Raw genomic sequence first — 14,905 nt, 5'->3', positions numbered from 1 at the left:
CTGTGTTCACAGATTTACTCTAATCTATTTTATTTTATTTTATGTCATTTAATTTTAGTTTAGTTTAGTTTACTTCACTCTACTTTGTTTTATTTCATTTATTCCCTTTTGTCTCTTTCTCTTGAGTTATTTTCTTTTTTTTATGTTTACTTTGGAAATTCATTCCTTTTTATCACTTAATGTTTTATTTTATTCACTCTTAGTTCTGGGTCCTGTTTGTTATTGGCTGGCAATAACATTCACACACACCCAAGCCTCCCTTATTTCATACACTTATTTTAAATTTAATTAAATAACATTTAATTGAATTTTAAAATTAAGTGGTGACAATCAGTTGGCATTTTGGCTCATCCAGAAGCAATTCCCGTCAGGGAAACTCACAAATAGGGAAGGCTTTCTCCTCTCTTTCCCCTTTCTGTTATTCTATGCACTTATTTAAATTCAGTTGAACAGAGTTTAACTCGAATTTGAATCAAGTGCCTCTGAACTGTCTTCCTTTTCTCCTTTCTTTTTCCCATTCTGCTATTCCGTGCACCCGTTTAATTCAAACTCGAATCAAGTGAATCTGAACTATTTTGTTTTTTTTCTTTACCCCTTTAGCTCATCTCTGTTCTAGTTTAGCTAGTTCATTCTGACTGTCATTTTAGGCTCATTTTCTTTTGTCCTACACACTTAATTATTTAAATTTGGTTTGAACAAGATTTAAATTCAGATTTAAATTTACAATTAAGCTGTGTTTGTGTGATCACTTGTGTATTTGCCCTTCACCGCCCGGTGGTGAGTTGATGGTGGCTCCAGTGAGTTCCAGTGAGTGGAGCCGCCTGGCCTGGCGGGTCTTGCACTGACGGTGTGTGAATCGGGGACATTCTGACCTCGTATCACAGGCAACCTGCAAGGACGTCAGCGAGTTGTGTGTCAGGTACAGGGAGGCAACGAGTCCAGCTTTGACAACAAACGGCTATTTTGTTTAATTTCCCTGCTCAGGCTTCTGCACGACAGAACCGCCCGTTTGGAGTAACTGCACAACTGCACAAATACCTTACCGAAGTGCGCAATTGTGCTGATGTTCCCTGTTTGAGAGGTTGCACCGTGGTACAAAGGGGACAGGTGGCCACGGACACCGCAGTCGAGTGTTTGAATGTCTAGGAAAGGTTGCCTGCCATTGAGTTCTTATCTGAGCACCGACGATTCACCCCGGCCTAAATTAATGACATGCAGTCACTTCACCTAATTGAAAGCCACAGAATATTACATATTCTTCGATTATTCAGGTGCGGGCCAACCCTTATACTCTTGATCCATACCAGCCCTCTAGGTTTTATGGCGCAACAGTGCCCTCGCCTGGCCCCGTCATAAACCCAGCTGTGATAGGAAGTTTAAGTTTCACTTCTCCCCTCTAGCCCTTCTGTTTTATTTTGTTTCTACTCTATTTTTACTCCTTTCTATTTGTTTGTTTACTCTTCTATTTCTCATTAAATTACATCCACCCTGTTCTGTTTTGCCTTTCTACTGTGTTTGTTTTTCTTTCAGTTCATGTAAAAGCAGAGCCTGTGAGAGCCATCACGGAAAATGGAGTAATAGATAGACGACCAAGCAGCGAGAGTCATCAAAGGACTCTCAGAGCTACCGCCTGTTAAATTCTTTGTTTAAATCCGGCACTCTCCCACACAAATTGACCCACGTGGTCCTTTTGGCTACCGACAATTAAGTGTCTAGCCTACATTCCGCTAACTGTCTGCACCAGTTAACTGGAACCAAACCAAAGAATTATATAATCATGCATTATTATAAATCGTTAGCCCTGCGCATGCTTGCATTGATTCTGTTTGTGCTGTCTTTCTCTCGCCAACAGCAAGCTAACGTGTTCAGAGCAGCCAGCCCCAGCACCCATGGGGACCGACTCAAGACCGAGTTGGGCTCCCTGACCAGTACGATCCTGCCCAACGACGCTGTGGATCCCCAGCACCTAAGCAACAAGCAGCTGGACGACAACCTGAATCGACTAATGGCCCACGATCCAACGCTGAGCTACAATGAATGGGCGAAAGTCATCCGAGCCATCGCCCACAACCTTAAGCACAGATTCATCGTCACCACGATCAGTGACTCGTCGAGACCCAGGACCAGCGTTGGACAGCGGATGAATCCAAACCTGAGCTGCAGGAGGAGCTGCAAAGACTTCAAAAAGCCCTTGCAGAGCTCCACCTGGAGGTGGAGCGTAGAGAACTGACTGGAAAACTCCAACACAGCGACGCTCCCCTAGCCAAAGCAGAGACTAAGCTGAAAGACAGACACACCAAAGCCATGGCCTGTGAAAATCATCTCAAACAGGCCCAGAAAGGAGTTATGGCTCCGAAACAACAAAGAGACTATGTGAATGAACTTGACACTGGTTACAGAGTACTGAAAAGTGGCATGGGAGGGGAAACACACATCACCGAGTTTCCCCTAACCAGTCAAGAAGCCCTAATTCCAAATGGGGTTAAAAGTCCACTGCCCATAATGTCCAGCGGCCAAGAACCTACGCCAGCAGCTGTCACATCCAACTGCCTGCACCTGCGACAGGCTCTGATCCAAAAGCTTTCTGACCCTGCATCAGATCAAGGGCTCCCTGCTGCCATGGACCTAAAACGGGGCAGACTGAAAAACCCATACACTGTTTCTCTGAGAGCTGCACCCTGCGGTGAGTGATCATCTGGCAGCCTTGGCCTGCTCACGCAGTATGTCTACTCAGCAGCTGCAAAACTTGGTCGATGAAGCTCACTCCAAGCGGAACACTGCTCCTGAAAAGACTGTAGAAAATGAAACCAGTTACACAGTCTCCGATCACTGCCCAGAAACCTGTCCTTACCTTTTTGAAAGACTGAGAAATGAAGCTGAAAGACAAAATCAGACTCTCAAGTCACAAAGATGTGAGCTGAATGTGCAGTCGCACAGTCCAAATGAGGTCCACCTTGAACACACAGCTCCCATGCACCACACCATTGGTCGAGTGAGCCTGGTACCTCCTGTGTGTGTAGCGCAAATGGACACGTTTCCCTGTTTCATCCACAAAGACCTGCTAGACTGTTTTGAGCCCTTATTGAACGCCAGACCGCTGAAAATCTGGGCTCAAGTGTGTGAACTTCTGCCTTCCCAGTCACCCAGACCACCTGACCGCCAGATGGTCAGGTCACAGAGGTCGCAGGAAATGTCACAGCTAGCCGCGGGAACCCTGTCTCAGAGCACAGTCCAAGTTCGCTACCCGGCGCACTTCAACTCACCATAGACTGTAACTCCCTCTGCTCCAAGGTCACGACAGACTCACAGCTGAATGATGTAACTACAACAGACATTATTCTCACACTGTGGGCAGACAACTCGGCCTTCAGCCACACGCTGTTAAGTGCTCCCATTGAAGGAACACCGGACCTCCCATTTGTCAACAAGCAAACACACTTCCCACTAGACTTTCGTCTGCCAACCATGATGACTGTCAAGGACATCTGCGTTTAGAACTTCAAATGGAACAACCGCATTTAACCCATCACTTCCTGGTCCTTCCAGACCTCCTGATGCACTCTAATGCTCATACGGACAGTGCAAATGAGTTGTTGTGGGCCCCAATGACTGTACAGCTTCCTGTTGTTCCTGTCAACACTGCCAACTTCCTGTCAGGCCAGACCATCCAACAGGTCTACATCCTGACCAACATACAGGAACCTGTAGTACCACCTTACACCAAAGGGGGTCCTGTTTGGCTCAACATACAGGAAATTGTAGTAACACCTTACACCAAAGGGGGTGCTGTTTGGCTCCACACACAGGAAACGGTAGTACCACCTTACACCAAAGGGGGTGCTGTTTGGCTCAACAGGCAATGTGGTCAAACCCTAAGCCACACGCTGGGCTCCTTCACACTCTCACCTGAAGGCGTGGAACCTGGACCCACTCTAAAAGCCACACCGCTAACTGAAGTGTCACCCTATGTAGTTCACAGTTGGCTCAATGAATGCATGGTCACAGACATCAGCATTCCCAAAGCCTACCATCTAGAATGGATAGTGGACCACAGCCCCTATGATTTTAAACTCAGGTTAACAGTCATTAACTTAATACCAGCTGCCATGGTCCCAGAAGGAAGCTTAAGCAACACAAGTTTCACATCATCCTTCAAGAGCTTCTCCATCACTCCCATCAAACTGGTACCCACAGAACAGGTGCGCAGAACGGAGCTGATGGAGGACCAACACCTCGCTGTACCCACAGTCGCTAACCAGCCTGCCTGTGAAACTCAGGAAAGCGCTGCACCTCTGACAGCCAACCTGACAGCTAACACCACAACAGAGGAGCCATTCCCAAGGTTTGAGCCTAAAAGCCAACAGATCCAGAAAGATGCAAGTGCCCTAAAGAATGACGCAGACTGTCAAAGACTCAGAAACGTCTTGAACAAATTCAAAGTGACATTTGACAAAGACTTTTTATGCTGTGGTCTCACTAAACTTCACACAGTGCATAGTGCAACACACCCAAATGCTCCTCCCACCTTCATCAGGCAGTACAAAGGTCATATCGCCCCACATGAACCAGTGCAGGAGTTTGTTCATTCAACAGAAGGAAAAGGTGTTATCTGGCCATGCAACAGCACCTATTCAGTCCCTTCCTGGTCCATTGTCAAACCAGACAGCAAGTGGCGACCCACCAGCGACTTCAGGAAGCTGAACCAGCAAGTGCCACTGCCACGACGTGCCAGAAAGCACAAGTCTGCACGGAGCGGAGATTCAGCTGCCTGCTAAAACTGCTATAACAGCACACCCGCGTTGACACTTAAGATAAAGGTACCCCAACAACAGCAACCAACCTGTCACAGGCACCTCAAAGAGAATGCGTGCCAAAGACTGCCCACGGCCTACGTAAATGTACAATTCGACATCCATGAGGGCATCCTACAGGCAAGTGCAGGGGTACGATGGTTAAACAACCAACCCTGCCACCCACAGAACAGCAGGTGGGGTCCCCAGTCATGTCAGTATGGTGAAGCAGCAGCTACCCTCATAACCCTTCAAGTCTCCTCTGTCCATAACATCAGAGTGACAGATTGGTGTCAACTTCCGGTGGAGCGTACGCTGGCGTGCCTGTCTGCCGCTGTTCTCCGGAGCATTATGTGCTGTCTGCAGTGGTTTTTGCCGAATAAATTGGATGCTGCCGGATAATGTGCTTTCCTTCTCCTGGTCATATAACTTTGCATTTCTGTTATGGTTTCCACCAGTGGATTATCCTCCGCCTTGTGGATGTAATGGTTGTTCTGGAGTGGACTAACTCAAGGAACTTTGTTGACATTTAGCCAGCGCAACCTGCACTACAAAGTTGGCCTGCGAGTCTCATCAGTCTGACTGCCGAGACATACAAAATCTGCACGTCATTAGGAATTGCGCGTCGGCCCCGTTATGTGCATCGGGGGTCTCGTCGCAGATTCGAGACGTTTCATACCAGCCATGCACTTAACAACTGTATCCCGTCGTTTTGGTCAACTGCTCGCCGCCGTATCAACAAGCCTGTAGCTACGGGGGGCGGTATTAATCTTGACCACATTCGTTCTTTGGCACAGTCTTAACAGATGAATAATCCAATCTCAACTTCATCATCAACTTCAGCTTCATCGGCAGCTACGTTTGCACTACTTAATGCCAGATCTCTCGCAAACAAATCTTTTATTCTGAATGACTTCTTCAGCTCTAGGAACTTAGGCTTTTTATTCCTGACAGAGACCTGGCTAAATGCTGGGGATGCTGCTCCTTTAGGAGAACTGACTCCAGCAGACTGTATGTTTTATAACACTCCAAGATCTGTTGGCCGTGGAGGTGGTTTAGCTACCGTGTTTAGAAAGCATCACCACTGTAAACTTCTGCCTGTTGATGTCTTTACTTCTTTTGAAGTGCAGTTAATGAAGATCGATCAATCCTGTCCCACACTCTGTGCACTTATCTATAGACCACCTAAATATAATAAGGATTTTATTGCTGAATTCTCAGAGTTCTTATCGACATTAGTACCACGCTGTGACAGACTGTTAATACTGGGAGATTTTAATATCCACATTTGCTGTAAAACTCAACCTTTAGTCAAGGAATTTCTGTGCATGGTGGATGCTTTTAACTTGACACAGTTAGTTGCATGTCCTACTCACATAAAAGGTCATACACTTGACTTGGTATTAACCTCCGGCTTTCATGTGACCAATCTTAAGGTGATAGAATCTGGAATCTCTGATCATAGCTTTGTTTTATTTGAATCTCTTCAGCAACACCTCTTTCCACCCCCTCCAGAGAGCCGCCACTTAACTCGCATTATAAACGCTTCTACAGTAAAGAGTTTTGAAGAGATTTACACAACCAATTATCTCTCTCAAATAGAAAATGTGTTAAATAGTACAGGGGACACTGCACTACTGACTGAAATATTTAACACCACCTGCACTGACATTCTGGACCTGGTAGCTCCTCTAAAATCGCTGAGATCTAGAAATAAGAAAGATACCCATCCCTGGCTTAATGATCACACCCGCTCCGTCAGGCGGAAATGTAGGATAGCGGAGCGCAAGTGGAAGAAAGTCAAACTTAGGGTCTCTTATGAAATGCTCTGTGACTCCTTAAAGCAGTATCAAATTGCTGTTAAGACTGCTAAATCAAATTATTTCTCTGAAATAATTGCTAAAAATGGCCATAGGCCTAAAGTGATTTTTAAAACAATTGATTCAGTCTTGAACCCTACTACAGCAGGCTACCCTACTGCTACTCCTGAGATCTGCGAAAAATTCCTTGACTTTTTTGTGGACAAAATCCAGGACATCAGAGCACAAATATTGCCATCAGTTGTTTCACGCTTTGAACCTCCGACGCCCTCAAGTGCTTTCTGGCACTTTGACCCTGTCTCGCTTAGCCAGTTGTCAGATATAGTTTCTTCACTGAAACCGACTTCTTCACCTATGGATGTGATGCCGTCACGTTTTCTTAAAGACATTTTTAATTCTGTAGCTCCCATCATACTGGCCATAATAAACAGTTCTCTGACTAGTGGAGTGGTTCCCACAAGCTTTAAACATGCTGTGGTCCAGCCTCTCTTGAAAAAACCAAACCTGGACCCTGACATTTTAAATAATTATAGGCCGATCTCGAAGTTGTCGTTTCTCTCCAAAATTCTAGAAAAGGTTATCTACTTGCAGCTTGCAGCTTATCTCGCTGACTGTAACATGCTCGATAAATTTCAATCAGGTTTCAGGGCATTTCACAGTACTGAGACTGCTTTGCTAAAAGTGACAAATGACATCTTATGCTCCCTGGATTCTGGGGACGGGGTCATCTTAATTCTTTTAGATCTCAGCGCAGCATTTGACACGATAGATCATAATATGTTATTACATCGTCTGGAGAGAGTGGTTGGCATTCAGGGAGTTGCATTAAGTTGGTTCTCTTCATATCTCAAAGGTCGCACTTTTTCAGTTAATATTGGCAAACATAACTCATCTTCAACACTGATCACGTGGTGTTCCACAAGGCTCCATTCTGAGTCCTCTGCTCTTCTCTTTATACATGCTTCCTCTTGGTTCTATCTTTCAGAAATACGAGGTTTCTTATCACTGTTATGCTGACGATACTCAATTCTATCTTCCTGTCAAGTCCACAAATGGAAATTCCATTTTAAATTTCATCTCCTGTCTGGAGGAAGTCAAAATGTGGCTGTCTGAAAACTTCCTAAAGTTAAATGGGGATAAAACTGAGGCCATTGCTTTTGGTTCACCTTTGTTTGTCACTAATATGGAAAACCAGTTGAATTCCCTGTCCTTAACATTGCAAAACAAAGTTAAGAACCTTGGCGTCATCTTTGATTCTGACTTATTATTCGATAAGCAGATAAATTCTGTTGTCAAAGGAAGCTTTTTTCATCTCCGGTCCATCGCCAAATTAAAACAGTTTCTCGCAAAGAAAGACCTTGAAGTAGTGATTCATGCACTTGTTACATCTCGGCTTGACTACTGCAATTCTCTATACATAGGTCTACCTCAATCCTCCACACACCGTTTGCAATTGGTTCAGAATGCGGCAGCTAGACTTCTGACAAGAACTAGGAAGAGAGAACACATCACTCCTGTTCTGTCCACCTTACATTGGTTACCAGTCAGATACAGAGTTGACTTCAAGGTTCTGCTGTACGTGTATAAAGCTTTACATGGGCTTGCTCCACAGTACATTTCCGATCTTCTTCACCCTTACTCTGCTCCAAGATCTCTCCGCTCATGCAATAAATTCCTCCTCTCGGTTCCTCGGTCTCGCTTAAAGACCAAGGGTGACCGAGCTTTTGCAGTTGCGGCTCCTAAGTTGTGGAATACGCTTCCAGTGAACGTGAGGTCTTCACCCACTTTGGTCACTTTTAAATCTAGCTTAAAGACTCATTTATTTTCTGTAGCCTATGATGTCGCCTGAATTATATAAGGCTTATTGAGTGGTTTATGGCCTACCCTGCATGTTGTTATATGTTATCTTATGTATTAATTTTATTATCTTATATCATGTGTAATACTGTACAGCACTTTGGTACAACACAAGTTGTTTTTAAATGTGCTTTATAAATAAACGTGAACTTGAACTTGAACTTGAACAGAGAACTCATGGGCACAGACTCACACCATGCCAGACATGGTTTCACATGTCATCTTCTGAGCTGAAAACAAACTGGTTTCAAGACTAAATGCAACAAGCAGGTGAAACATCAACACCTGTTCCAGACACGTGATCACCTCACCCAAGCACACGTCATGATCGCTTATGGGGAAAAGGTGAAAAGACCCTTAAAGCAACCAGGGCGTGACAAAGGCGTGAACGACCAAACCAATGCCCTAGCCAAGACTGGCACCCTGCATAACAAGCTATGGTCACACCCACCCCATTCACCCACCCTTAGTATGGCAACAACAACATTCCTGCAACATTTCCCGCCTTACTGCCACTGACACCCAAACCTGCCAACACTTCCATGCGAAATGTTTTGCACCACCACTCATACCCCTCCAACCTCCCGTTCACGGCATCTCGTCCCACGATGGCCCCTGGCCACAAACGACTACATCAGACCAACCACATGCTGCGTGTGGGAATAAACTTTCTAAAGTATGTCCCTGATGTCCTCACAGCGCCAAAGCTTGTACTGCCACAGGGCCAAAAGGGGGGTGAACACCCACGACACACCATGTGCCAAACACCATGGCACCAGAACTATTTATGAGACTTTGAAACAAGTGGCGTACTGGCCCAGCATGAAGAAAGATGTGGCAGAGTATGTCAGAGAATGTCAGGTTTGCTGTCAAGTCCAAACTGTAAACCCAAATCACAGAGCTCCACTGCAATGCAGAGGAGTCACGTTTCCACAGTCAGTTGACCGGAAACACTGGACTGGAGAACCTCCCCTGACGCTCATGGCCATCACAGACACCATACAGGAGTCAACTCAGGTGTTCCCCACAGAACTACTGATGGCACGGCAGGTGCCACTGCCGTTGCACCTGTACCAACCAGGAGACTCGAGTCTCCTCACAGCCTGCTCCCCTCATCAGCATCGCAACAAGCTTCGCCTACAACTGAGGAAACAACTCGCAACACAGAGCCAAACCCTGCAAACCACCTGCAAATCCCGGAAAGGTATTGTGGTGGTTCTCTATACTTAGTTTCCTGCTGATCCAAACGGCAAACTCAAGGAAGCAACTGTTTACAGTCCTCCAGAATGACTTTGCCCAAAATCAGCTGGTTATAGCTCTGTTGACAGACCTGCTGCGAGAAATTAGCTTCTGTATGGACAGAGTGGCTATGAATAGGATTCCTCAGTATCCTACACAAACTGTGCTGGACTTTGCTACTGGCAGACCCAAAGACATGGTCAATGTCAGGTGGCGGCAACGTAAAACCCATGCCAAGAAACACACCTCAGTTGCGGTAGCCTACCACAACAGCAGCCCACGGCTGTGTCTGGCTCCCCACGGTTGCAGGTGTAGTTTCACCAAAGACTTTCAGTACTTCTGCCCAAACCAGCTCTTCCTCAGAAACCACACTGAAGGAATGGGCCGGTTGAAGCCCATGACCAGCGACACACGCTGCCCGGCCAAGCCTCGCACCCCAGTCAGCGGAACACAAGCCGAGATTGTGGGTGATCGACTGCTCGTCCACACCCCCACTCATGCTGCCACCCTAACCTACAATCAGCACAACTCGTGTCAGCCTGCCCAATCCAAGTAAGTGGATCCAGGTACCCCTGGGTTCCATCCTTCATCGCAGCCATCTGGCAGTGCACTGTCTCTCAAGCAAAGAGGACCAGTCAGAACTGGAAATCCCATCCTCCTCCAGGAATCACCATCACACCTTAGATCCAGAACTGGAACTGAGGATTGACAAAGGGGGGTCCCAGCTAAGTGACAGTACTCCCATCGATGCAGGCCTCCAAGCACTCTCACGACTGCCTGTCCTGACCAGCTCACCTAAAGCCCAAGCTTGGACTGCTGCCAACACAATCCGTTGCCTCTCCATGGCAATCAAGTACGCACTCGCCCTGGGTCTGGCCTTCATCCTATCCAAAGGGATCAAAGGGATGCAAGAGTCCACGGACAAGTGCCTATCTGCCCTTCCTCAAGGACCAGTAGGAACCATCTGCTGCTTGACCATCCGGATCCATGTGCCATCGAACTTGGTTACCATCCAACGAAGTCCGCACAGGAACTTCGTTGGCCGAAGGGGGGGTCTGTAGAATATGCCCACGTATCAGGATAATCAATAAACTTTGGAATGTTCAGAACACTTTTAGCATGCTGGACTGGGTTGTAAATCTCAGCTCGGCCCCGAAGAGACTGGAGAAGATGAGCCCACTTGACACCTTTGTTACACCTCCGAAGTAAAACAGAAAACTCCAACTTCCCAACTTTGGAGACTTCAAAAGGAGCACCCCCCCCAGAGACTGTCCAGAACACATTCCAACACACACACACACACACACACACACAAACACATACAGAAACGCACAAACATACATTTTTGACTGTATATGTAAAATACGACTATGCCAAAATATACCTTTCCTGTATTTTGAAGCATATGCATGTTTCCTAGTGTTTAAATGAGTGTATTTGTGCTAGTGTTAGTTGTAATAAGGGAATTTTGTCTGTAAACCATAACTTCTTGTGTATGCCTTTCTGATCTATCGAGTTTGATCTCGTTTTAAAGCTCTGGACTCGAGCTATTCACTGAGAGATGTCACATAGCTGACAAATGCATTTTTCTATGTGTTTAATGATATTGTGAAGAAAGCACCATCTCCATCTCGAAATCCGATCTGATAGTCGTAAAGTATGCAAATTCATCTAGGAGACCAAACAAAGAAAGAGCTTGCCCGCCAACTTTGCATCAATGTCATTGGCCATTCCACCTCAAGGAGGTGTGTCAGCCTATCTGTCATAAAAAAGAACACCAGGATTCTCCTGTGTGTTCTCCCGATTGTCTCACGAGCACCTCGTGCACGTCTCTCCCGGACGTCTCCGGTGACCACGCGCTGCCATCGCGCTCACCTTCGGGACCGCCATCTTCCAGCGAAACTCACTCTCAAGTCCTCAGTTCAAACCTTCCCGCGGAACGGAGGAAGCCAACGAACTGCACCAGCGCCAAACTGAAATTCGACATGCACAACCAATGCAAGTATACTGCCGTTTCTCAATCTTAGATGATGAAACTGATTTCCGTGCTGGCTTAGGACTGTTTGTAAGTTTGCTACTTGCCTTCTCTCTTTCCTTCTCTACTTCCACTCTTGTACATAGGTGTGTATATTCTTGTATATATATTTAGACGTATAACCTCTATATTCGTAGTTTGCATATATTAAAACGTTATTCACGCTCGATTGTTCTGTTTGTTCTTTCAACTGAAGACCAAGTCACTTTAACGTTTTTCGATCGTTTTATGCTTTGATGCTATAATAGCAAGTTGTTCTCATGGCCAGAGAATAACTCCGTTCATAATATTCTATGAGAAGCAGCGGTTTGCTGGAAGAACTGGTAGTTTCTCTAAATAATTATTGAACCTGAACTAATCACATATGTAATCAATTATAATTCGTTATAATTGATTCACAATATATGTTTAATTCCCTGTTGGGGCGATATATGAATCATAATTTATTCATAAAGCTTTATGAATTATTATATTCATATTTCATTCATAAATTGATTAATAACTGTACGAACCGCTACGTCATTACACATGATATGGAGAGTACTGAGGAAACACTACCTGACACAAATGGATCCCAAGCTACTGAAAGGAGAACAGCTGGGAGAAATGGAGAATCCTACCTCCTACATCCAGAAACAATTAGGAAGATGGAAAGAAGAACTGGAAAAGGATCCAGAGGGAGACATAGTGATGACAACACTTTTCAGAACTGCCATAGTGGAAGCCATGCCCTCAGCAGTGAAAGCTAGGCTGGAAGATGTAGTGAGCCTGAACTCAAAAACAACAAATGAGTTTTGTGACCATGTGGCCCATGCAGTGGAACAGTATAGGAAGAGTGAACAGAAACTGAAGAACCAGGAAAGAGAACTCCAACGAAAGTTGACTCAACTACAACTAGAAGACCTGACTAGCAAAAAGAAAAAAGTCCAAGCTACCGTGAAGAGTGGTGAAGACCAAACTGCAGTGATGGCCACAGTGAATATGCCAAGCCCACCTATGCAAGCTTCAGTCATGACACCAGCACAGGCTCCAGTAATGGCAACAGCACTAGCATCAGCGCCAACACCAGTCCCTCAAAACACACCTGCACTTGCAGGAGGTGTGCAACAGCCAAATGCACCAATTTTGATTTACTTATCTGAACAACAAAACAACAGGAACCCAGCTGAGCAGCAGCAAAGAGGAAGAGGAAGACAATTCAACAATCAACAGAAGAATGGTCCTCCAGGAATGTGCTGGGGATGCAACCAATTTGGACATAGCAAGAAGGATTGTCCAACCAACCCATGGCCACTGAATACGCCACCTGCAGGACAAATGCAGCAACCTTGGCAACAAAATCCTCAGAGCCCTCCATCAGGCTCCGTCAATCCCTGGCGAGGCCCAAATCAAGAATATTAGGGATGCCCAGAGAATCCTACGGGGAGAAATCAGCTTCCAATGATATCTTCTGATGCTGATCAAGAACCTATGCTGCAGGTTAAAGTAGAGGACAAGATAACTCCCATGATGCTTGACACTGGCGCTACGTTTTCCTGTTTAAGTCCAAAATATGCCTCTCATCTCCCCAAGTCTGGAAAATATGTCAAGACAGTAGGATTCTCGGGACAAATGCAGCTAATCCAAATGACGGCCCCTGTCAGCATAAAAGTTAAAGACTCTGAGATAAAGATTCCAGTCTTAGTGTCAGAACAAACACCAGTAAATTTGTTAGGAAGAGATGCAATATGCAAACTAAACTTACAAATATGGTGCTCTCTAGAAGGGATATACATAGATGATAAGGGAATTAGACAAATGGTAGTAACAGAGGAGCAAAGCTCACAAAAACCACAGGCAAATATATATTGGTTAGGAAATTTGGAAAAGGAAGTAGGAGAAACCATTAGCAAATGGGGAAGATATATAAAAGAACAACTTAAGAACTGAATTTCATTGCACAATAAGATATGACCTTACCAGAGACCTGAGTTGGAAAAACAGTGGTTAGAAGAGACCAAAGAGCTATAAATACCTTTGACCTCTGAATACTTAGTAGTGGGACCAAACGGAGCAGCTTTACAAATTGAAGGAAATGTGTTTATCCAAAAGTGGTTTAAGGTAGATAATCGAACTCCACATGTTAGTTTATACATAAGTGAAGGATGTGAACCCAAGGACTAAGGGCCAATGATGTTGCGTGCAAAACAGAAAGAGTGGGAAGCCACAGAAAATCCTTTCATCTTCCAAACTGCAGATAGAATGTATCTTAAAATCCTCTGTCAAACTGAGATGAAAGGAATACCAAAAATGATAGTGGAAACTAGGGAAACGAAAAGAGAACTAAATTCTAAATCGGATGAACTAATGTTGGAAATGGAACAAAGGGTACCGCTAGAACTATGGTCAAAACATGACACAGATGTGGGATTGGTAAAATCTGCCAACCCAGTAAGAATTAAGACAAAGCCATGGGTTCCATTACCCAGGAAGCAACAATACCCACTCAAACCTGAAGCAGTAGAAGGAATTAGGAAAACAATTGAAGGATTATTTAAAGCAGGGGTACTGATTGAAACAGCTAGTTACTGTAATACACCCATTTTACCTGTTGAGAAAGCTAATAAGTCAAAGTGGAGGTTAGTTCATGACTTAAGGGCAGTGAATGAAGTAGTGGAAGATTGGCCTGCTGAGGTCCCAAACCCGCACACGTTGTTGACGAATGTTCCACCTGCTGCTAATTACTTCACAGTTATTGATCTGACTTCTGCTTTTTTCAGTGTTCCTCTAGCGGAAGAAAGCAGATACCTTTTTTCCTTCACTTATCAAGGTAAACAGTACACCTACACCAGAATGCCCAGGGGTTCAAACACTCACCACATGTATTTAACCAAGTACTGAAGGATGATTTAGAAGATATGAGACTGGATAGCACATTGATACAGTATGTGGATGATTTATTAATTGTTCAGCAACTCTGGAACAGTGCCATCAAGATTCCATCAAAGTGCTCACCAAATTAGCAGAAAGAGGTCATAAGGCCTCAAAAGAAAAATTACAGTATTGTATGACACAAGTAGAATATTTGGAATTATTATTATCCAATTATTGTTCACAAGACAAAAGCAATATCTCCAAGCCAATTAGAAGGAATTAGTAAAGCACCACAGCCCCAAACTGTGGGA

Source organism: Chanodichthys erythropterus, chromosome 4 (genome assembly GCF_024489055.1).
Source record: "Chanodichthys erythropterus isolate Z2021 chromosome 4, ASM2448905v1, whole genome shotgun sequence".
Taxonomy (NCBI): Eukaryota; Metazoa; Chordata; class Actinopteri; order Cypriniformes; family Xenocyprididae; genus Chanodichthys; species Chanodichthys erythropterus.
This window is presented reverse-complemented; position numbering follows the sequence as displayed.